Raw genomic sequence first — 22,073 nt, 5'->3', positions numbered from 1 at the left:
TGAGATAGGAAACGTGCTCTTCACCTAATGGTCTGCTATATGTCCTATATGTCTTCCCTGGTCGCTCTTCTGCTCTACAACTGTATTGCTTTGAATCCTAAGGTTAATCAATAAGTTTATCTACCGAACTTTTCTTGGTGATGATACACCATGCCACGTAAACCAGTGTGAAAGTTGCAAAAAGAATAAATTTTCTGTAGATTATTTAGTAAATGAAAATGTGAACAAGAAAAAACTTGGAGAGAGAGAATGTTCTCTCAGGCTGGAAACAAAACACCAGTACTGAGTAATGAGATTTGAAGAAGTGAAATGTTTCTTGCTTGCTGAAAATGCTCTGTTATTGGCTTTTCCCTTTTCTGGATTGACAAATTGCCTTGGCATCTATTTCTTTAGCTAACAGTAAGGGTGCAGTTTTGTGTTCCACCCTTTGCTCCCTTGATGGTTAAATCATACAAAACCAAGGCTGAAAGCATTCTTGTCTACCCTGAGTACGTTGCAGCTGGTTTTCTGCTCTACTCTAACTTCTGTATTTCTTGTGCTGCATATTTGTCTCCTGTGCCAAAAAAAAAAAAAAAAAAAAAAAAAAAGGCAGTAAAAGGGTGGTGTTAAATTCTTTCTCTTAGTGCTCAAAGGTCAACCTTCAAGATTCCAGCTGAAATAGAGGCAAAATAGAGAGCAGCGGACATGTTATCTTTCTCTTGGTCATGCTGCATTCTTGGAGATGAGAGAGAACAGCCCATTTAAGTTGATTTTTCCCCTTCAAACTATTCACTAGGGAGGAAGACTGCTTTGGTACTCAATTTGAGACCTGAGAAAGGTCTTAAAATAAATCCTTCCTGCTGCTATGTACAACGCTTTGTGTTACTGTATCATTACACCCAGGTTTGCAGAGTGCAGGTAGGCTTCTTGGTCACATCACTAACTCTGTGAAAATCTTAAGTGGTCACCTGGTTTCCTCTTCTTTAAAGAAAAGAAGTGCAGTAACATGCAACAAAGCTTGTGTTCCGGGAGCCTACAAGAATAGATGCCTTATAAAACTAGACAGATAGAAGTTGAGAGAGAAAGAGAGAGGCACACAGGCAGGCAGACGTTAGAAAATCTGTCCTTGACCTTCATAGGCTGAAGAAAATCTTTTTGTTTGAGGTGGGGGAAAGTCAATCCCTTAAGGGAAAACAGAGGAGGGGAGAGAGGTAATAAGGAAATGAGTCAGACACAAAGAATTGTTGGCAAATACAGACACTTCCCAGTAAAGGAGGACGGTTTTCAGCTGATCTAATGTAAAAAACCACCAATAATACGTGCCTGGTTTTTATTTAGTCCCCCTTTGTAGCTAGAAATATTAGAGTTTAATAAATGGGGAAAAGGTGAGAAGCAAGGCCCTTTTCTCTCTCTTACTTGCTTCCTCGCATAACCCAGGGGAGCAAGTTAAAAGTCTGAATCAGTGTTTTCTTTTGCTTTTAGCTCTTTTTTTTTCTTTGCTCCACAGATAGGAACTTTGAGAAATGGTTCCACTGTAACCATTTACAAAGAAGTAAAATGTGGTTTCTTCACAGAGCTGTTTCTGATCATATTGAATTAACTGGCACAGCTATATAATGACGATAACTGATATTTTATTTTAGATTTTATTAGCAAAGGAACTCCGAAGTACCCTAGATACATCGATAAATCCCTGAGGTCCTCTTTGCTAGAGAGACCGGTGACCCTGAAACAGCCACAGAGTCTTCCCAGGTTCTTCCTAGCACTCAAATTAATTGCAGCCTGCGGGGCTAGCTGGAGACCTACCTAGATCCTAAACATTACAACCTAAACAGCGTAAGATTTATCAAAGCATACAGCCTGTGGCTTATTGTCAACGTTGTAGTTGTGAATCGCAGAAACAATTAGCAGTTAGCAAGTCGAGTAGAAGCAGCCCTGGTCAAAAATGAACAAAGAGGCTTTTATTCAGGAGTTTATGTACTCGCAGGAGTATACAATTGCAGGCAAGGATGGGCAGTGTTAAGCAAAGGAGGGATATGGTGGAAGATCTCAGTCAGTGAGGCATACGGCTGTGGCAATGGTAAACTACACATCTGAGTGCCCGACCCAAGTGCACCAGCGGGGTTTGAAGGGCTGGGGAAACCTAAGTGAGAGCCGAGGGCCCCACCAGGAGCTGGCAGCTCTTGCAAGACAGGCTGACATGGCTTAGGTGCTGCCAGTAGCAATTGTGGGAGATATCTCAGTTACTAATGGCCTTGGCTGCAGTGATCACAGTGTTATGGTGTCTGGGATCCTGATGAGAACACTGAAGATTAGTACTAAGAAAAAAATTTTCCATATCAGAAGAGTGACCATCAGCTCCCTCAGAGCTCTGTTGGGAGAGATTCTGTGGGAAGCTTGCACAGAGAATAAAGGAGCTGGTGAGCGCTGGGAGTTTTTTGAGAATCCTCTCCTGGAATTACAAAAAACGTTCATCCCCTTTAAAGGTAAAGGAAATAGGTGGAGCAAGAGATACCTTTGGCTCAACCGCAAGCTTCTGAGTCTGTTCAAAACCAGAAAAGAAGTGTACCAGAGACAGAACAGTGGGAGAGTACCCACTGAGAACTACAAAGGGATGAGGGAGTGCAGAGGTAAAGCACAAGCTCGGCTTGAATTGAAATTGGCCAGAAATTCCAAAAACTACAAGAAAATGTTCTTCAGGTATGTGAACAACAGGTAAAAACAAAAGGAAAATATTAGCCTGATGTTAAATAGGAGATGTGAATTAGTCGCAAACAACACTGAAAATGCTGAGGTCCTAAATATTTTCTTCACCACTGTGTTTAACAGCACTGTTCCCAGGCCATGGTAACAAAAAGCAGGCTGATGTGAACACAGACTCATCAGCAGGGAAAGAAGAGTCAAAATGTGAACTACTACAGGAGTTTGACCCCCACAAATCAATGGGCCCCGACAATATTCACCCAAGGGTGTTAAGAGAGCTGGCTGACACTGTTGTGAGGCTGCCCTGCATAGTCTTTGAGAAGTTGTGGAGATTGTGTGACACCCCAGAAGACTGGAAGAAGGCTAATGTCACTCCCATCTACAAGGAGGGCTTAAAGGAGGATCCAGGAAATTATAGACCCATCAGTCTTACTTCAGTCCTTGGGAAATTTATGGAATTTGGGGTCACAAGTCAAATGAAGCATGGGACAGGGAAAAGCCAGCATGGATTCATCAAGATCAACTTGTGTTTGGCAGACTTGATTGCCTTCTGTGACAAAGTAACCTGCACTGTTGATGTGGGGCGACTGTTGAACATTGTCTACCTGCCTTTCTCCAAGGCTTTTGGTACAGTTTCTGACAGCCTGCTCCTAGAGAAACTAGATGAGAGGCCTGTGTGTGGGGTGGGGAACTGTCTGACAGGTCACACCTGGAGGTTGGTGGTAAACAGATCCTTTTCAAATTGGCAACCTGTCACATGTAGGGGTCCCCAGTGATTAATAGTGGTCCTGGCACTGTTTAACATCTTCATAAGTGACATGGATGATGGAATCAAGCGTACCCTGATTAAGTTTGCTGATAATAATAAACTGAATGGGGAAGCGGACACTTTGGAAGGGAGAGCCACCCTGCAGGAAGATGTGGATAAGCTGGGAGTGGGCTAAGAATACCCTTATGAAGTTCAACAAGGACAAACACTGGGTCTTTCACCTGGGAAAACTTAACCAAGGACTGCAGCACAGATTAAGATGTACCTGGCTGAAGAGCTCTGTTGGAAGGAACTGATAGACAAGAAGGTCAATATGAGCAAGCAGTGTGCTGCTGCAGCAGAGAAAGGCAACAGGATGGTGGGTTGTACCGACAAGAACATCACCTGCCAGGTGAAGAAGTCATTAGTCTTCAGTCTACTCACCACTTGTCAGACCATGTCTGTAATACTGTATTCAATTTTGGTCCCCACTATGTGAAATGATGTGGACATGCTGGAGAGGATCCAGAAAAGGGCCAGAAAGGTGACCAAAGGGCTATGTGTCCTGCAATATGAGGAAAGGCTGAGAGAAATGGATTTGTTCAGCCTTGAGAAAAGAAGGTTTAGGGGTAAACTTATCGCTATGTCCCAGTACTTTAAGAGTGGCTACAAAAAAGATGGAGACTTCCTTTATATAAGGAGTCACATGGAAAAGATGAGAGGTAATGGGTGAAAGTTATTCCTAGATTGGATACAAGAGGAAAATTTTTCACAATAAGAATGATCAGCCATTGGAATAATCTTCCCAGGGAAGTGGTGGATTTTCCAACATTGGACACTTTAGAGATTCAGCTGGACAGGGTAATGGGTAATCTTCTCTAGGCTGTGCTTTTGCCAAGAAAGGTTACACCAGATGATCCTTGAGGTGCCTTCCAGCCTTGTATTCTATGACTCTATGATCCTACAATCTGTAGCTTGTGAGAGGAGCTGAATTGTAAAAATGCTGGTTAATTAATTAATATTTGTGTTAGGTCAGTGAATGTGTGTTGAAGTCCTCACAGTTTTCTCCTGTGAGGCACTGACTAAATTTGCTGTTTTGATTTAAAACTGAATTTACTCTTCAGATATAAGTCTGGGGAATAAGAAATTGGATGACTTATCAGTACCTTGGCCCTCAAGGCACAGAGGTGTCATACTTATTTCAGTGACACCTGGAAGACAGAGCTCCTTCTCTGGCAATGTTACTGCAATTTAAATAGTTGTGCACAAGATGGTTTTTATTAACTCTGTTGTCCATAGGGCAATCACTGCAGTTGCATTCCCTTGTGATGTAAGAGAGGATTCTTTTCTTATTAAATATATATATTTGATCTTTGTTACAATTTGATCTGTAACAGCATTCTTCCAAAATAGTTCTCTGGGGTATGTCACTGGAGGCTGGTAGGATCTGCCGTTTGCAGAGTAATGCATCATTTTCACAGTAATGTGCTTCCAGCAGTCTAAAGTTGCTGTATTGATTGTTCTGTGGGGGAGCAGAGACAGGAGGGAGGGGAACCATAGCCCACACGATCTGGCTGCCTTCCTTTGGCATAGAAGACTAGGCTAGTCTACGTTTGACCCTTCTGGCTTTAGTCTACAGGTCTGTGAGTTTTAACTGTTAACAAAATTCCATTAACTCCTTTTGTTGCTGCAGCTATGAAGAGATGTTATGCCTAGATGGAGAAAACTATGCATAAAGAAAAAGAACCCTTAACTTCTTTCATTGAAGATATATACCTCTTTTGATACAGGGTTTATCATGGGCTGAGGGGAGACATTTTATCATACCTGACAGTTAAAACACTTTCATTATGGTGCATGAGCACTGTGACATTTCTTGATTCTTTATTGTATTGTCAAGGGTGTCCCAATGTGCTTCTTCCAGGAGGCAGACATTTCTGCCTGAGGCTGGAAAGGTGTTGGTGCTCTGTTTTGCTCTGGATGTCAGACAGAGTGAGGACAAATCCAGCCAAGCAGCACCGTCTCCTGCTGTCCTTGATGTTTCTAAGATGCATTTAAATTGTAACAGCCTTCCAAGGATGTTTATATCTGCCTCAAAATTCTGCATACATCACAGATAATGGCACATGTATCAGCTAATGGCTCAGAGATATCCCCAATGGAGAAAACTCACAGCAACCATCCAGCCCCACTGCAATTCAGGCTAGGAGAACTCAGTATGTCTGTTCTTCTTGGCTGCTAGTGGTCAGCCAGGAAAGCCTCTGTGTCAGAAGGAAAATCCAATGCGAAAGTAGCATTGACATTGTTCAAAATACATATTTTGTATTAGAAACACTTTTCAAAACAGAAAACATCTCTACAAGCATTTGCAAATATATGTATGTGGCAAAGCTCGGTGTGTTCTCTGAGTTATGACATAATCATTCTGTTTGGTTTTGTGCCTTCCATTCTGTGATTATTATAAACGTTGGCAACTAAACCTTCTAGAGAAATTACCCCAGGCACAACCAGTTAATTGACTCATTTATTGGTTGCCTGAAAGTATGCAGCATTAGCAATTCCTCCCATTCATCCCTTTTTGTTTCTGACAGAATATACAATGAAACTTCACTGGATAAGCTACCAGAGGTTCATTCCACTCCATTGTCTTTTTAAGCTCCTTTGATTGTGGAACAAGTACTGAAGGATATGACTGTTTGGCAACATAAATACTGATTCAGTCTGTATAAGTCACCTTACACTGACAGGACTCCGTCAGACCTGTCACAAACATAGCAGTCTCTCAAGAAGAAACAGCAATCTCCACAAATGTTAAAAACTTTTTAGGAAACAAAATGTGCTTAATTATTTCAGATGTGCTCTGAAGTGTTTTAGAGAGCAGACAGAAAACAACTGGGCTGCAGTGCTGCCAGCTTTCTGTTATCAGTCGTCACCTGGGGTATTCCTCGAGCTGTCGTCTTGAAACACTTTGTAGATGGAGAAACTACTGATGTTAGCAGAACTCCTGAGCAAAGATGAAGGATACTGACATTGGTGTTTCCCTGTAAAGCTTCAGCTTAATTTACCAGTACTACCCAGGGCTTTCAAAAATAATCACATGGATGTTTCACCTGTAAAAGAATCAATAAATAGGTAAAATATTTCTATGATCAGATATGCTGAAGAAAACATAGCAAGCAGCACATGCATTATCAACACAGGTGCACATTGACTAGAGTTTTATTACAGATAGGTGCATGAGAAACAGCTTTGTTTTCAGTCATACCTTTGTAAACCTACTGAGGAAGTAAAGTTAAAAAGTCTGGCCGAAAACTACAGTTGCACTCAGTAAGCATCAAAGGATCTGTGCTTTGCTTTGTTTGACATTGCTGAATTTAAGGATATACTTTCAATCTTTCAGAGAACAATTACAGTGTCAACATCTAAATTGGAAGTTGTTGAAATACATGCACTACTCTTCCATTTTCACTGAGGGTTTGTGTCTTGACAGAGGCACATGGTTAACCTGACGTGGCAGTCACACAGAACAATCTTAACTCTTACAGCTAAAGTCCCAGTGAATCGGCTCAATTGTGTGCAAGTACTGGGTCAGGGTCTATATGCATCACACTATAAATAGTTGCATGGTAGCTAGAAAGTACATTGTCCTTACTGGGCCCTAATTATATATCATCATTTAAGCACAAAGACATTACATTAGGAACAGAACTGCAGCACCATTGAACTGCAGGTGCTTGTCTTGTCCCTACTGTATTTCTTAAGCAATGGTAATTGGCCACTGTGAGAGACAGAGGAGTGTGTTAGGCAGCCTGTTGTGGCATTCCTCTGAGCACCTTGCCATAATATATACCCTCATGGGGAGTTAGGCTGGGAGAAATACAACCCTCATTCTCGTAAAGAAGCCTTCAGCAGTCCACTAGCTCCATTGATTTTAGTGCATATACGTGGTAAAATAAGACGATGCAGATCTGGCTTGTATGGCCACGTTTTTCAAAGTAAGCAGTGACTGCCTTGGAACGGAAAGCATTACTGTTAAAAATCTGCTTATATGAGCAAGCACAACAGCCAATCAGATATGTGGCATTTCCATGGGATTCTGGCTTTAAGGCTACCTATCAAATGGATCATTAATGAGTCAGGTTCTGGCAAAAGAACAGCAAGGCCTCAGGAGAAAGGTGAGGAAATGAGCTGGCATTCTTGATGTTGATGTCCCTACTTCTTGCAATGAGCTTCACAAAGTACGAAAGAGCAAACGGGCAACTGCATGTAGGAGCCCTGACTGAGTAATTTCCCCAGAAACTCTGTCAGTGTAGGACTCTTTTTCAAAGATTGTGGTGGCAGAATACAATATTACTGTGCCTGCTTAAGGTCCTCAGCTTTCTGGCATTTGTTTCTCAAGACGGCAAAGGAAGCTGCACTACTCACGTGACATCACCCCATTGCTGTTGTCTCACCCACTCCAGATTTCCTCCTATGCCAAGAAGGAAAAAGCAGGAGCCAAAGGCATATTCATCTGCCTAGTCAGCTGGCAGTATTTTGCAAATTGTAGGTTAGTAAATTTTGGTGGATAACAGAACAAATGAAGACCAAAAGAGAAAGGCCAGAAGCACATCATAGAGGAGAATTTTTTTTCCTCGAAAAGAAAAGTAGGAGGGGACTTTGATGATGAAAAGAACGTGAAGAGGAGCATAAGTAGGAACAGGAGAACGGAAAGATCACTTCAGGGTGACGCGGTGAAGGGTAATGGAGACAGAGAAGGAAAGAAAAAGCAATTGCAATATCTTGCTGAATATGAGATGAAATAAAATCATTATCTCAGTTCTGCTTTTAATATCGTGCTTGGTTCTTGATGTAAAAATGGATACACAAAAATTGTCTACTAAACTGTAGGTAGGAAAGTGTAAAATTCACTCATCTTAGTTAAAGTCAAACATCTAACATCACAATCTGGAGGTATTTTTTGTCCTACTGCAATTAATTACAGAATTTTCTTGTTAATTTGAATATAAATAGAAGCATTTCTATTTAAGCAGTCCTATATGCACAGCACTAAGTTTCAGAGGAAAGAAAGAAAGTGTAGAAATATTTGGAAAAATGATCCTTTTAATAATACCAGGCAATAGTTGTAGCTTAGAAGATCTCTCAATGGAGATTCTTAGTCTGCTAATCAGGTAAAGCTTCATTGAGCTGTAATTATTTGTAATGATGCCATTACTACTGAGAAGCGCGAGTTTGTGTTTTATACATTTTGATTCACTGCAAGAGATTCTATGATTTGTAGCTCTCTCTGCAAAGGACCATGGGACAATACCACTTTGGCAGATTATTGGGCGTTCTGAAGACTTCTCCCTTTGGCAAGCTTGTGGGACAGGAAAACTGAACTGATACTCCATTTAGTTTGATGATCTCCCTCTTTCTTGGATGAGAGTTCAAGCGGTCTAAGTTTCTGCTATCAAAGACAGTGTAAAAATAGAAACCCAAACCTTATAATCTTTGTGGCAACTATGAAAGTGATAGACGGTGTGACTGCTCCTAAACTTCACCTTATCATCTTTTCTCATATCCACACGTCACTTCTTGTCTTCTCTCTTGATCATGTAGTTGCATGATTTTTATAGCTTTTCCAGAGTAACAGAACAGAAGTTGGTGCATTTGCTGTTTGAGTTTCCAAAGTTGTTCACCTTATCTTGTGTCAACCAGGAACAAATACATTATCTTAAAGGTAGAAATGCCAAGGGATTCAGAATTTGGCCAAAGGCATATTCATCATAGTATTGGTTTTGTTTCAGAGTTTGCTGCAGCATCTTTTACTGTTATCCCATCTATTCATTTCAAATGACATAGTTTAAAATGGGAGATGACAAGTATGCCCCGTAAGAGAGGACTCAGGTGCTTCTTTTTCAGTTCTTTTTTTTTGTACTGCATGATAGAAATGCAGGTTAGAAGGTAACCCTGGTAGAATGAAGGATGTATTCATCTGTGTGTACTTTTGGTTCAAGTAGCTGCATCATGCAGCTTAATCAAAATAAAATTATCTGTTTCTTCTAATTTTTATTTTACCAAAAGAAGAAAACACTTGCCACAGAGGGCTTTCTTCTGACTTCGTGCCCTGAAGCTGAGCTTCCAAGATGCATCTCTGGAAGATTCCTCAGCCTGAGGCATTAATAAAGTCTACCTGCTCTGCCCATTCACCTATTTTCTTAATCTGTATTTATGCACACTCACTCACAGGATACGATTGTCTGAATATCACAGTCACAAAAAAAACACGCTAAAAGAAGAGCTTTCATTTAAAAAAAAGGTATTTTAAAGTGCCTATAGGTGGTTTTGAGGTTTTAACAATTAAGCTAATGAAAGATATTACTTAAAAGTTGAAAGTAATTTTAAACTTTGTCTCAACAAGAAGTTGAACTTAAGTTCTGCTAATGTTTTCTTTCTTTTCTTGAGCCATCTGACTGTACCCCATAGTGCAATCTGAAAAAATAACAAGCACAAGCTTTGTTATGAAGGTTTTCTGCTACTGGGACATCAGCAAATCAAAGATTTTCAAATTAGACTCCACAGGAAAGAGGCTGCCTGGTTGACATGTTGTTGCAAGATCTTTCTTGAAAACTTCACAGCAAAGAAGGCAAGTTGGCAACAGCCAACTGAGCAATAGGTTCATGCCATTAACAATTGGAGACTTTGTCTCCATTACTTAAAGCAGCATAATATTTTGATGTTTGAAAATACTGTACAGATATACACAAGTACAAGAAAATAGAGGAGATGTAAAGGATGAGAAACAGTGCATGTCAGAGGAGAGGCTGATGGCTTTCTGAGCCCCCTCAGAGTCCCTTCTTCAATAACATTTTCAAGGCATGCCTGGATGAGGTGGTGCACACAGTGAGGTGATTCCTCATTTCCAGGTTTATGGGCTACCTGCAGCCCCAAACTAAGATGTGATTTTCTAGAGAGACACAGGCAATGTGTCTGTGTGAGAAAGCTACAGCTGTAATGCTCTCAGCATACCTTGGATGATTTACATTGACTCTAGAAAGCCTTGCATGGTCAACTCAAGTTCTCGTTGTGGTAGGAAAGCACAAATCATTTAAAGAAATTTTTTTTTTTTGTGTCCCCACAACCATAATTTTAAGTGGTCCTTCATGAGAAGGAAAGTGCTATTTCTGGAACAGCTTATGATTTCTGAATAATTTCTGAGCATACAATTTCTCAGCAGGAAATTGATTCAAGACACAAGTTATCACTGGCAGACCTCATCTATATGTAGAGAAAATATCACCTACAGCTTTCCCGAGATTGGCCCATGCTCAACGTGTCTTCACTGATTACCTAATGTTGCCTGCAGCTGTGTTTTGATTGCACACCCTGTACACCTAAGCTCTCTTGCAGGAGAGGGTTACACAGAACATACTGTTCCACAGGAACCTCCTTTTAACAAAAAGTCTGTCTTCTCTGCTTATCTGTCATACCAGACATAAATCAGTGTCAATATACCACTCCAAAAATAGTCTGGGCCTGCAATACCTTCAGGCAGCCTTAGACATTCAGCACATACTGCCTTTGTCCCAACACCTAGAGAGAGGCAGGTGCTTCTTCAGCACTACTGAATTTATGATCATTTGTCAACTGGAAAAGAAAGATGAATTTCATGAAGAGGCAAGATCTTCCTGTATTTGACCCTTGGAGTTTTTTTTCCTTTTCCTTTCTGGCTCTGCGTATCTTATCAGTGGCTCTTTATGCCCTCCCAGTCTAACTAATTGATTCCTTTCTCTTGTGATGCTTTTGTAATTGGATTGTAATAAATTATACTCTGCTGTTTAAGAATGTGTCAAATATTGTTTTAACTTGTAAAATGCAAAGAACTGAGAACCAGAGCCAAAATTACGAAATTACATAGAATTATGTTGGTATTAAACAGACACTTAACAATTCTGCTGTCACTTACTTCTGCATAAATCCTGTATGACTCCACTGACCTCAAGTACTTTCTCAGAATTTACACCACTGTGAGTCATGGTAGATTTTAACTCTTCATTTCTGTGGTGAGATAGAAGGACTATAGGCCAAGATATACAGAATTCATTAGGAAAGCAATGAGTAATGTTACACAGTAGACTCATAGAATCACAGAATCATAGAATGGTTTGGGTTGGAAGGGACCAACCAAGGATTGGTTCTTGTTCCAATCCCTCTGTCATGGGCAGGGACACATCCACTAGATCAGGCTGCTCAGGGCCCCGTCCAGCCTGGCTTTGAATACTTCCCGGAAGAGGGTATCCACAACTTTCTGGGCAACCTATGCCAGTCCCTCACCACGCTCATCATCAAGAATTTTTTCCTAATGTCTAATCTCTCTTCCCCCCTCCAATTTAAAGCCATTGCCCCCTATCCTATCACTATACACCCTTGTAAAAAAGTCCCTCTCAAGCTTTCTTGTAGACCTCCTTCAGGTACTGAAAGATTGCTATAAGATCTCCTTGGAGCCTTCTCTTCTTCAGGCTGAACAGCCCCAACTCTCTCAGCATGTGCTTGTACGGGAGGTGCTCCAGTCCTCTGATCATCCTCGTAGCCCTCCTCTGGACCCATTTCAACAGTTCCAGATCCTTCTTATGTTGAGGGTTCCAGAACTGGACACAATACTCCAGGTGGGGACTCAGTAGAGTGGAGTAGAGGGAGACAACTCCCTCAACCTGCTGCCCATGCTTCTTTTCATGCAGCCCAGAATATGGTTGGCCTTCTGGTCTGTGAGCATGCATTCCTGGCTCATCAATGAGCACCCCCAAGTCCTTCTCCTCAGGGCTGCTCTCAATCGTATCGTATCGTTCCCCATTCCGTATTGAAACCGTGCATTGCCCAGACTCAGGTGTAGGACCTTGCACTTGGTCTTATTGAACCTCATGATGCTCACACAGACCCACTTCTTCAGCTTGTCCAGGTCCATCTAGATGACATCATACATTTTCCTTAACCTTGCTTTCTGGTTGAAATACCTGTAGAAGCCCTTCTTGTCATTCTTCTCTTCCCTTGCCAAGTTCAGCTCCAGCTGTACCTTGGCCTTCCTGACTCCACCCCTACACAACTGGGCAGCGTCCCTATGCTCTTCCCAGGTTCCCTGTCCCTGCTTGCACTGCCTGTGCAGTTCCCTCGTGCTCTTTAGTTTGACCAACAGGTCTGGACTCAGTCATTCTGGTCTCTTTCTTTCCCTGACTGATTTCCTGCATCTGAGGACTGAGCAGTCTTGTGCTATATGGAAAGCATCCTTAAATGTTTGCCAGCTGTGTTCTGCTCCCTTGTCCCTAAGGACCATTTTCAATAATCTGAAAAGACAAAATTAAAAACACTGACGGTTGCCTGAGGATGCTGCATTCATGAAGAGTGGTGGCTAAGAAGTACTCCTTTGCCTAGTATCTAGTATTGCAATGAATCTTTCCTGTGGACAAAGCCAGAAGTTCTTAACATATACTCCCCTAAGCTTGGTAAAGTATTGTTTCCTCAACTGACAGGACTCAGATAGTATGAACACGCTGCTAGGGAAAGACCATTTTTTTCTCAAGAGGCAAATTGTCTACCCTAGCACTGTGAGCCAATCCCATCTCAGATTGCTTCAGTCTCCTTTCCCTACAACAGACTGGCCATCTGCACCAAATTATGTGTCAAGGTTTTGGCAGTAGAACCTATTTCCCACAGAAGACCAAAAACTGCACTCTTCGTTTAAGTCACTGACTGGGCTGCAACCAATGAGCTCTTTTATACAGGATAGAAAAGTTCATATTTCAGCTGATAATTTTACGTGGGGCCTTCTTTGTCCATTGTCGTGGCTGCATACCACTGGCAGTTGTACAAATTAAAAAGAATGCTGTAATACTCCGCGGGCTCCTGACAGCTCTGTTGACACATCCTACACATAAATATTTCTTGCTGCTTCAGAATGTAATTAAAAAAAAAATCCTAGAAACTAGATTTGATGTTTTGTACCCCTTTACCTGCAAGGAGGTTGCATTCATCTCTTTATGCACCCATTTAAAATCCTGGGCATTAAGCATTGCAAGTGGACCTTATAGAAGTAAGGAGGTTCAAAGCCATCTTTTCTTCTCCAAAATACCAACAGAAGTGTTAGGTTAACAAAGGCTTATTAAAGACCAAAGAACCTTAGCTGAGGTTGCTGAACTTCCAAAATTTACTTACTAAACCTGAAGAATGACTGCTATTTCATACACTTATTGGAGATATTCATTATAAAGACTCCCTTTCAGTGATGAGTGGACAGGCTGCCTCTTCTGTCTGTACCCCAGTATCGTAGAAAATAGTCTTGGTGGCATGTGTTAGATAGGGCCCCAGCTAGGGAAACCCATCTACGAGATGGATTGCTGCTGTGGACCCAGCCCTTCTCTCGGCATGGACCCTGAAATGCACAAAGTCTTGTTGCCAGTTGTTTAGAAGTGCCACCACATGGAGCAGAACTTCTCTCATGAGAAGTATACTTACAGCCCTTGTTCTAGTGCCTATAATTCACATTCCTTTGTTTTAACTTAGGATAAGTGGAAAAGTGCACACATGTCTTTCACATACCTGGTGCAACTTTTGATTAAGAGCCGGAAGTAAAAATTCTACCATATTCTGTGCATTTCCAGGTTAGATTTGGTCTGCAAAGATTTGCAGCAGTGACTATATGATAGAGATTGAAGGGTTTTTCAGCCCTTTATTTTTGTCTTCAGGTCTGCATTTCTATTTTCTGAGTCTAACTTAGGAAGTTCCTCCAGTTTTCTCTTCACTGTATGTTCATCTTGGAAAAGTAAATGAAAACAGACATTATTCGAGCAATAAAATGTTCTAAATAAGGAAAAAAGAGATAGTTACTTTTGGAACATTTAAATGAAAACCTGATACAGGAAGAAGAAATGAGTCTTACAAATAAACTTCCTATGTGTTGAAAGATCAAATGGAATCAAAAGTTGAGCAGTTAATATAACACATATTTTCAGCCTATGCTGCAGAACAACACTCTTCTTGCAAGCAGAACAGTCAGAAGGAGCCTGCAAAACTTATCACTCAGTATGTCATAGTTTATTCTCCATTGTTCACATCCATATGTAGCCAAATCTTCAAGCCTTGACCCACATTACACTCAGTCCCTGCCAAGACAAGATTGACATTAGCCCTATATTTTTGCTAGTGATAGAGCGTATGAAACGTTATGGGTTGTGTTTTCATAATTACTGTTTCTCAACAGCATGTTTGGGAAATTCATGGCCTTTTGAAGGAATTCAGCATCTTGTTCACAGCAAAGTTCAAAAGACAGCCATGCACCTAAATCACTTATGCTACTTTGAAAACACTATTTTTGATGGATTAAACTGAAGTCACAGGAGCTTGGCCAGAGAAAAGAAAGGTTTCAGGTGGGGGTCCTATAGAAGGAATTTAGTTTACAAGCCAAAGTGAGATTCCTATGACTGCCAACCTGCCGCGTGCCCCAGCTTGTGTCTGACAACCCCGCAGCTCTCTGTCTCATGTATCATCAGCAGAGATCTTGGAGAGAAATGTGCGCTGACAGTCCCACCAGCTATGCTTGGGGCGGGTTGCATGTCATTCTTCTCTCAAAGCACGGTTGGCTGTGCAGCATGGTCAGTCGTTGAAACTTGCTTCAGCTGGTAAGTGGAGCAGGAGAAACTTGCAAGATTCACAGGGAAAACCTGTTTATCAATGTTCCTCATCTATTTTAATGAACACCCTCTGAACACAGCAGATGTTACTCCAACAGCTCCTGAACTTCTTGCAATGCCATGCACAGTGCCAGTCCTTACTGGAAGAAAATATGAATTCCCATGCCATGCTTTTTGTTTCTGCAGATATAGCCAAATCAATGGAATAGGCGCCCCTTTGATATTCGTAAATAAGTTAGCACGGCATTTTAGTTGTAGGAATGAACTGAGTACCTGATTACAATAATGGAGAACTATTCTCTTGTGACCTGATTAGAATATTGAAATACTGTGCTTAACCTCCACTAAAGGCCATGTATGTCTGCATTAACACTCTTTTTTAAAAAATAAAACCAAAGCATCGAAATCACACATGGTCTTATGTGTTGTTAAAAACCCATGGGCAAACTTGCGTATAGTATCCCCTACCATGAAGGTATTTTCTGTGAACTGGGCTGTAAGATTGCAATTCTAAGCAGCCACACAATTAATTCTTCAGTTATGCAGTCCAATTAGTACAAATGCTTCCTTTCTAGTTTAATTAGAGATGGGTAAGCTCATTTGAGCTTATTTGTATAAAATATGTGCTCATTAAACAAGGCCTGGATCTTGTTCAGCTTGTTAGAAATGTTGTGAAAAAAAAAGCTTTCTCACACTGCCTCTGGCCTTTTTAACCCTTTAAAGACCACAAGTCTGACAGTTAATCAGTTATCCTCAAAGTACAGTTAACTTGCTTCAGCCAGGAAAAAAAAAAAAGGGTGACAGTGCTATGGTTGGTATATTGATAAGCTGCCATGGACATAAATGTCTTCCACCCTCAAATAGCACCCATTGCAACATCACTCCCTGTGAGCTAATGCGACTGATGATGGGATCGTAGGGTTTGCTAATATTCTTTTCAGAGCTCCCTGGCAGCAGAATGGAAGAGAAACTCTGAGGCTGACACACACCCTGTCTTTGCTGAGCAAAGAGCAGAGGACCTATGAACTGGTATGGGAATGTCTCTGCAGGAAATGAAGTAGAAAGATTTGCCTGAAAGTTATATGGTATGAAGCCATAAAAGTCACAAAATCAGCTGAATATTTCCAGGCAAAGACAGTGTCAATAGTTTGAGCATATCGTATTCTCTTTCCTTCCTCTTCCATTAACTATTTCTTTTGTGAGCTCATTTATTCAGCAGAGAGGAGTTCAATTCTGTAGTGAAAGCGCCTACAGGAATCTCATTCTGGAAAATGTCCTGAAGTACGTTGTTGTCATTTATTCTTAGAATAATGGAATCATAAAACCGTTTAGGTTGGAAAAGACCTTCAAACTTCAAACCATACCTGCAGAAAATTGAGACCTCCATGCTTGTGTTAAGGGCAGATTTTCTCCTAATATGCTCTTTCAGCCTCAGGTCCTTGAAGCTAGAAGGAGGAAAGATTAAGCCACATTCCAGGCTACAGGTGGGCACAAAGAAGTGAATACTCACTGGAGCATTAAGAATGGCTATAAGAATCCAAGCCTTGGCAGAAGCTGCGGTGCAGGGGTAAAGCCAGCATAAGAAGTGCCCAAGTGGCTAGAAAAGGCATGAGGGCAGGCTGTCAAAGTCTGAAGTCTAACTTATCCCTCCTGGGGCCACGCACTCCTCCATGTTGTGAGCAAAATGGACAAATACAAACCACAGGCACACACAAAGTGGGAGATGGCAGCCTCAGCCAAATGAGCTCTGGGGCACTCCATGACTATCTTACATATGCAAATCCACCCCTTTTCTCCTGTACATGAGGAGGATTAGGCATGCAATGAGTATGCATTCAAATATTGTGTGCACAAACACAGCCCTCACCCTTTGAAATCCTGGCCCCAAATGCCTCTGGCTTCTGCTGCAATACTTGGAGCTTTGATTTGAGAGGCAGTGAAGAAGGACAAAGCTTAGCTGTGGCTCCCAGCTCTCCAGGTGATTTCCACAGAGCAGGGAAAAGCTGGCAGACCAAGCGAAGCTTGCATTTGCTGCTTGCATTTGCAGCCTGTTGCTCAAAAGCCAAAAGAAAATAGGCACAGCTCTGGCGTCATGACCCTCTTGGCCCAGGAGCAGCCTGCAGTCATTTGTAGGTTGATAAAACTTCCGAATCAGAGGGAAAATGTAACATACATATACAAGACGTTCTAAGTTGTGCATTTGGGACCACATCCAAAGTCTACTGAACTTAATGGGAACATGGACTTCAGAGAATACATGATGGTATAGCTGTGACATACAACTCAGCCCTACTGGCAAGGGTTTCAGCCTTCTCCAGTGCATATGTTGAGCTTCTTACTGTCTCAATACCTGCACTGTCAAGACTAACTCGTGGGCAATATGCAGTGTGAAATAAAGACACTGTAATTTTCTTAATTTTGTTTAACTCCTGCAGATTTACAATGACATCGTGGTATTTATGGCCTTGTGTTTTCACAGGTGTCACGTTGTCATCTCTTAGCCTGACCAACTGCTTCATTACAGCTAAATGAGATGGAGTGGAGGCAAAATGCTGGTTTTGGCCTAGAAATTCCAGGTACCTGACATGTTGTATTCAAAAAAATAACCAAATACAGACTTTTTGCAGCAACATGTCACAGGAAAATTACAGTAGGATCCATTTTTAAGGATATGTCGGTACAAAGACACATTTTGCTTTCAGAGGAAGATTTCCTAAACAACCACTCCAGATTTGAAGGCGATACCTTAAATATCAACCTGAAATGCTAGCGCAGCGCTATTTCCTCTTTTCTCTCTCACGCTACTGACAGTTTGATAAGCTACAGCTTGTAGCAGGTGGAAACAGTAAAACAGAGGACCATGATCTAATCAGTGGAGGATCTTCTGATCAATCCCACAGGAAAGCAGCGTGGAATTTTGTCTTACTTTTGCAAGTGAATGAAGCTTCCCCACAAAGGAAATATTTTTTTCCACTTTGGCGTTCTGCTGTGGAAGAAGCCAGAATCATAGGTGTCCACTTTACTGGCACTGTGCTTGTTCATAAAAGCAGTAAAAAATTCAAATATTTTGCAACAAACTAATAAATATGTAGGCAGAAAAGGAGTGGAAATTTAACAATGGAGATGTGCCTGCTGGTATCAAACGTATTTCCGAAGTTTTTATTTTTTCATCTGGTACTATATCAGTCCAGATAGTGTTAGATTGGCCACAATGGCCAAATGTAGTCTAATTAATTTCATCTCAGTTTTGACCAAGTTCAGCTTCTCACTTGTGTGACTTAATTGGCTTGTAGCAATTTTATTTCAGAACTGGAACTGGGTGTCAGAGAAGTGACTCGCCTAACTCCCAGCTTCCATTAGCCTTTGCCCTCATTGTGATTCACACCTGACTTTAGCTGACACTATCGCCAGAACAGCCAGGTTAAAAATGTGTGGAGCAGTTAATTCTGTTTTTCACACGGTATAAGTTATCTGTAGAAATGGTGGTTTCTAAATGTTATGCGGAGGAGGAAGGAAGTAAAAGCAGCTACCTCAGGGCATAACTTCAAGGCCAACGATTGTGTGCCCTGCTATGTCTAAAAGATTTTCAGTCAATTAGTTCAAATAATTCCATGACATGTAAATATTCTCAAAATCTAGGTGATATATCTTTCTAACCCTGATTTTAAACTTGGGTTTTTTTTTCTGAAAATAAAGCAAGAGATGGGGAATGGCAGCGAGTTCCTGCCCAGTGCAGGAAACCTGCTCCCCTCACCCAGACAACAAACCTTGTTGATCTCCTTGAGGAATAAATATGAAGCACCGCAGGTGGAAACCATCCCTAAGGATGAAGAAGGTGGCTCCCACAGCCTAGAAACATTCCCTAGGCCACGCCAACCTTCGAAGACCGTAAAAACATCCTCAGTAAAGAAGAGGAGAGTGATCGTCTTAGGGGATTCCCTTCTAAAAGGAACGGAGGGACCCATCTGCAGACCCGACCCGCTCCACAGGGAGATCTGCTGCTTATAGGTGGCATCAGGAAAGGATGTTACTAGAAAACTACCTTCCTTGGTGAAAGAGACAGACTACTACCCTCTAGTAGTATTTCAAATAGGCGATGATGACTTACAACGCAGAAAGCTGAAAGCCATCAAGAGAGACTTCAGGACTCTAGGGAGAACGTTGGAGGACTCTGGGGCACAAGTAGTGTTTAGCTCCATTCCAGTGCTAAGGAATGAGAAGCAGGAGGTCAGTTGATTAATGCCTGGTTCCGAGCCTGGTGTGAGGAGAAAGGCTTTGCATTCTTTGATCATGGGTTGACCCACACACTCCCGGGCTTTCTTACTAGGGATGGGACACGCTTGTCTCCAAGAGGGACTAAAGTCCCTTCCAACCTAGTGATTCTATGATTCTGTGATTGTATGTGGGTTCTCTACAATGAGGTGTGCCCTTACTTTTTCTGCCCTAACTGCAGTCCCATGAACTGAAGGAGGAATGAAACAGTTATTCCAGTTAACACTTGTCCAAATATGCTATATTTGCCACAAACAATTGCCCTGTTGGTGAAAAATTCTTTGAGTGTTCACACAGCCTGGAGAGAGGGAACAACTGCCCTGTCACTTCACTGGGCATTTGGAACAGGATCTACTCTGTGTGTCAAGTTAGTGAATGTTTACAATTGCAAGAGGTTAGAGGTGGAAGGCAAGTGTGAATGATAGAGATACCTCAGGAGTCTGGCTGACAGATAACAGGGAGGGTTGAGAGGTCTGTAATAAGATAAGAAAAGCTCCTAAGAAACCTTGCAGGGTGAGGAATGGGCCCAGCTATACCTACTGGAGTTACTACTTGTCCTATTGAGTCTGAGACTGAAGGGAGTATTTTTCATCAGAGACGGAAAGCTTAGACATGTACCTGTCATTGCAATGAAGCAAGATCTACCAAACCACTATGCTCAAATGGACGTTAACTGGGTCTCGATAATTGGGCCTGACCCTGAGCTAGCACTGAAAAGGGATTTTCAGACACCATAACTGCTTGTTTCATAGTTCCTGACTTAGTATCAGATAGTGACATTTTTCCTCAGCTTCATGAAGCTAAGCAGCCTTCGGATAAGATGGATAGAGCTTACACAGCTAAAAAAAAGGAATAAAGTTAGAAGGTAGGCACTAATAGTAATTTTTCACTGTAGCAGGAGATCATCAAGGGAGCCTGTAAGAATACAAGCCAGGATATCTAACCTGGAAAAGAGAGTGAAGGGTATTAGAATCTACTGATTATATCTAAGCTATTTATGAGGTAAAGAGAAAGCTTTATTATAAAGCACTATGGAAAGGTCTCACAGCACTAAGACGATAAGCAAGAAAATCACAGATAGAATCCAGTACAAGTAACTGTAAACTGGTGCATGGTGGAGAAAAAAAGTTCCATCTTTACTTATGCTATCAGCAGTTCTGGTGTGGCTGTTTCTAAGTGGAAACAGGATCTTGGACAAATCAAGTGCTAGGAATTATTTGGGAAAGAATAAATAGCACAGCATGAAACATCTTTATGCCACTGTATAGCCTTTATTCTCTTACACCTTAAGCGTAGTGTAGTCCCTCAAAAACACATAAGAAATGGAAAAGGCAAAGAGGAAAACAACAATAACAATCAAATGCTTTTGTTCATTGAACAACTGAATAGACTCCATCTCTATGCTGCCCAGAGCCCCATTCACCCTGACCTTGAATGTATCCAGAGATGGGGCTCCCACTGCCCCTCTGGGCAACCTGCTCCAGTGTTTCACCACCCTCAGCGGAAAATATTTCTTGCAAATCTCTGGTCTAAACTTCTCCTCTTTAACTTTAAAACCATTACCCCTTCTCCCATTGCTACAGACCCTGTTAAAATGTTTTTTTCCTGTCCCTCTGATAAGCCCCCTTTAAGCATTGTTAGGCCACAATAATCTATCAGGACTTCTGTAAAGTCTTTGACATAGTCCCCAACAACATCCTTTTCTCTAAATAGAACAGATATGGATTTGATGGGTGGACTGTTCAGTGGATAAAGAATTGGTTATATAGTTGCTTTCGGAGAGTAGTGGTCAATGGCCACTACTAATAAGGCCAAATCCTTATCTTTCTAATTTAGAGAGAAGGATGTTACAGGGGACCATATCAAAGGCCTTAGAGAAGTCCAGTAAGTTGACATCCATGGGTCTTAACCTTAAATACTGATGTGTTCACTTGCTAAGCATGCAGGCTTTCAAGAAAGAGTTGCACAAATTCAAAGAAATATCCACAGGGGGCTACTGCTTATGAAAGACCAGGAAATTACTGAACGTTGGATATTACGAAAGTATTCAAGAGAAATATGCCTCTTTCCTCGACATCTGGCATTGGACACTGCTGGAGACAGGATATTAGGCTAGGTCAGTCTTTGGTTCTGATGTTTTTTCTAGGCTTTTGGTCACCTTTCTATTTGCAACATATCACAAAATATCCCTCTGGCACTGCTATGATACAGCTGCAAATGCTTTTATACCCTCACCACCACCAAGATGACCCAGATAACTGCTAGGATATGAAATCTGCTCTTATCCTTGAGCCTCAGTAGGGCAGTTCATTCCCTAAACCAAGGCAGCATGTGAGTTGCTTTGGCTAAACTAGTCACTGACTTCTGTAGGATTTGGTTTAAAATAAATATCTGCTTAAGCGTTTTGCTGAAGAAGAAAAAAAATTAAACTAACATTTCAATACTTTGCTAAATGCAGCCAATTTATGTCTTTCAACTGCAAGAAATCATATGACCAAGCAATCAGAAATTTATATTTATGGGAGCTAATAACTCTTTCCCAATAGTTTTAGTTCATTCTCTCTCTGTCCCATGTTTCAGACTGGCAAGTGCTGACGGGCTTCTTTATCAAAAACTTCGTATATATTTTTTAATTTTTAAGCTTTGCTGACAGACAGGGGTAGGCCATGAGTATATAGTTCTTATCTAACAAGATTTTTGTTGCTGAA

Source organism: Cuculus canorus, chromosome Z (genome assembly GCF_017976375.1).
Source record: "Cuculus canorus isolate bCucCan1 chromosome Z, bCucCan1.pri, whole genome shotgun sequence".
Classification (NCBI taxonomy): domain Eukaryota; kingdom Metazoa; phylum Chordata; class Aves; order Cuculiformes; family Cuculidae; genus Cuculus; species Cuculus canorus.
This window is presented reverse-complemented; position numbering follows the sequence as displayed.